A 3,754-nucleotide genomic window follows, 5' to 3' on the forward strand; every position below is an offset into this window, starting at 1 on the left:
CTTCCTCCCTTCTAAATCCAAAATGAGGAAGTTTTCTCTTTTCTCTCGCTCCCTTTTGTCCTTCGCTCCCCCTCACCAGCATGATGTACATTCTCAATGTAATGTATTAAAAAGTTGACAGGGACGAAAGGATTCACACCATGTCTGCTAAGAAACCCAATTTCCATGATGAATTGCCCGAAGCCCCTGAATCACAAACCATTTTTTCCGCTGCTCAGAAGTTGAGTTTTTGTTTTTTATTTTTTTAAATCTTCTTAAAGCCTCTCTCCTAATCTTCGGCTAGAAGAGATGGGTGAAAGGATTTTTTTTTTCTAAACTAAGGAAAGTATTAGCATCTTGGTTGTTGTGCATCAAATTTGAAAATGCAAGGTTAGTAATATTTCAAATCAGCCATGGTCCAAGCCTCTTCTTAAGTGAGTGTACCCATTCATTCTTGTTCGTTCTCTCTCTCTCTCTCTCTCTCTCTCTCTCTCTCTCTCTCTCTCTCTCTCTCTCTCTCCTTCCTCTTCTCCTCCCCCCTCCCCAGGTCTTAAAATCACTAATAAGGAGGATCTTCAGGAAAAAGAGGAAAATCTGAATTACAGTGATTCCTCCAAGATCACCCTGTTTTGGAAGGTTGTAGAACTCCCAATAAGATGTCCACATTCCTAGAGTTGACTGGACTGACCACAGCTAGGTAAAGAACTGAGCAGCAAAACCCCAGCCCAGGTTAGGTGATGCACCTGCCTCCTTGGCAGACACAGCAGTGGTTAGAGCAGTATTTGTACTAGACTAAGAATGTTCTCCTAAAACCCAGATTTTATTCTCATGGGAGATGACACCCTGGGCCGCCCATCACAAGAAGGGTGAAGAGGGACACAGCGGCCATCAGAGCTCTTGCCAAAATTTTGGACTTTGAAGAAAGCCAACATTTTTCCAAACATTCTGGGCATTTGGGCACTGTGATTTCAATTCCCCATTTGTGTGCATGTGTGCTGTGTAGACATCAAGCCGGTGTCACTTCCTCTGTCACTCTGCCCAAGCACTCTGGTTTTTCCTAGGACTCAATTCCCCCACAGAAAATTTACCAGGAAAAAAAAAACTAATAAAACCTTAAAAGAAAATAATTGAAGAAGTTTTATTTAAAGAATATATTCAATATTATATGGGGTGAGGAGGGAAGTTGTAGGGGGTGGGACTCTGATGTTGTCTAAAAATTGCCAAAACATTTGTTGATTATATTGAAAGCTAGTAGGCACCTTAGAGATAAAGCATGAAGCTGGCTACTGGAGTTTAAGTCTGAGGTCACAAATCCCAAATCTGAGTGAGGATCTTGGCTCTACAGTGTTAAGAATCTCCATTTTGCAGGTGAAGAGACTGAGGTCTTTGGGGAAAAGCAACTGGCCCCAGTTGCACAGTAAGTGAGCAATAGAACCAGGACCTGGCTGCATTTGGCCACTGGTTCATAAATTTTCAAGCCTGTAACTGCCTGATGTGACATAGATAATGCATCTGGGAGACCGAGGGAAGGCTTGCAACCATGCAATTTCCCCCACAGGTTATTTCTCCTGCACATTTTCCATGTTCTCCTAAGCAAGAGGTAACACAGTAGAATCTAGTTAGAAAGGGATAGGTGCTCTCCTACCTTTCCAAGCTGGTTTTACATGAGGACTTCATGAAACCACTTTACTGAAAAGTCCTCAGTTTAGCTTGATTCAGGGCTCACGGATGTCATCAGGATTCGGTATCCCCCATTGCTCAAGGAGAAAGAAAGGTGTTTGGTGTTGTTTAAAGAAAAAAAATCACTGGGGGCTGGGTTGTGACTCAGTGTTAGAGCGCTCTCGCCTAGCAAGGGTGAGGCCCTGGGTTGGATCCTCAGCACCACGCTAAAAAATAAATAAGCAAAATAAAGGTATTGTGTCCAACTAAAATCAAAAAAAGAAAAATAAAAGAAAAATCACTAGGCTGATCACTCATATTTGCCTCTCTGAACAATTCTTCATTATTACTTTCATACTATCTTTATCCTTAAGATAAATAGGCCAAATTCTTGAACAGACACTTCACTGAAAAAGATATACAGCAAGCAAATAAGCATTTGAAAAAAATGCCCCATATTACACAGCACGAGAGAAAGGCAAATGGAGGCAATTATGAGATACTACTACACCACTACGTTAGAATGTAGACACTACTACATTACAATGGCCAAAGTCCAAAACATTGACATCACCAATCATTGGTGAGGGTGTGGAATAATAGGGACTTCAATTCATTGCTGTTGAGAATACAAAACAGTACAGCCACACTGGAAGATAGATAAGCAGTTTCTTACAAAGCTAAGCACACTCCACCCATGTGATCCAGCTACAGTGCTCTTTGGTATTTACCCAAATGAGTTAAAAACTTGTGTCCACACAAAATCCTGCATGTGGATGTTTATAGCTGCTTTACTCATAGTTGCCAAAACTTGAATACAACCAAGATGTCTTTTGGCAGATGAATGGACAAACTGCTGAATATCCTGAAAACAGACTATTATTCAATGCAAAAAATGAAATGAGCGGTCGAGACATGGGAAAACACGGAGGAATCTTAAATGCAAAAAAGCCAATCTGAAAAAGCCCCATCATGTATGACTCTATGTGACAGTCTGGAAATGATAAAACAATGGACACATAAAAAAAGATTATGGTTACCAAGGATTAAGGAGCAGGAAGAGATGATTAGGCAGAGCACAGAGGGTTTGTAAAATTATTGTAGGGCAGTGAGATTATTCTGCATGACCCTATAATAAAGGCAGATACATGTCATTTTATAATGACCAAAGGTACAACACTGAGAATGAACCTGAATGTAAACCAAGTACTTTGGGAGATAATGATGGATAATTGTAGGTTTATTTATTATAACACCCATTCAGGATGCTAATTGTGGTGAGGCTGTGTACACGTGGGGACAAAGGGTGTATGTCTCTGTGATTCCAGCTCATTTTGCTGTGAACCTAAAACTGCTCTTTTAGAAGTAATCTATTTAAAGGAAATAAAGTAATTATCCAAAGCAGTGATACCTTCTAACATCAAAGCCTATGGAATTGTGTCAAGATAAAAAAAAGAAGAAGAAAAATAATAAATTAAGACATCACATAACTAAAGGAATAATAAAGAGGTAAACGAGGTACATTGGAAGTAGACGCACCCTCAGTGAAGTAAAACAGAGGAAATAGTTTCATTCTTCTGAAATTCTCCTTCCTGCCTAATTTTTAAAGTAGCTAAAATTTAAAAATGAAGCTAAAGTTAAATTAGAATTAAAATAGCTAAAAATGAAAGAGAAAATGGTACTAGATTGAAGAAAGTACCTGTTAGAAAGGAAAAAGGAATTTTATATTTCATTGGTTGATAAATCTGTTCAATGTTCATGGGATAGTAAGAAAGAAAAGTTCTGCTATGACAAAAAATAAATAAATATGTAAACTGTAAGTCCTATGAGAAAAGGAACTACTTTTCATTCACTACTGTATCACCAGTGCCTATGATAGTGGCTGACATAAATAAATGGCTATTTATTGTTTCATAAATCAGAAGGTTAGAGTTAAGAAATAGATACAAGGTGACACAAGGAAAATCACCAGTGACAAAAATATTCAGGTGTATCATTCAGGATTTTCTAATTGCTGTAATAAATACCCTAAATTTCTAGTGGTTTCAGCAATGAATATTACTTTTCTTCTGGATCAATGTTTGGGCCTGGAGAGAGAAAGACAGAGACAGAAAGA

Source organism: Ictidomys tridecemlineatus, unplaced genomic scaffold (genome assembly GCF_052094955.1).
Source record: "Ictidomys tridecemlineatus isolate mIctTri1 unplaced genomic scaffold, mIctTri1.hap1 Scaffold_613, whole genome shotgun sequence".
Classification (NCBI taxonomy): Eukaryota; Metazoa; Chordata; class Mammalia; order Rodentia; family Sciuridae; genus Ictidomys; species Ictidomys tridecemlineatus.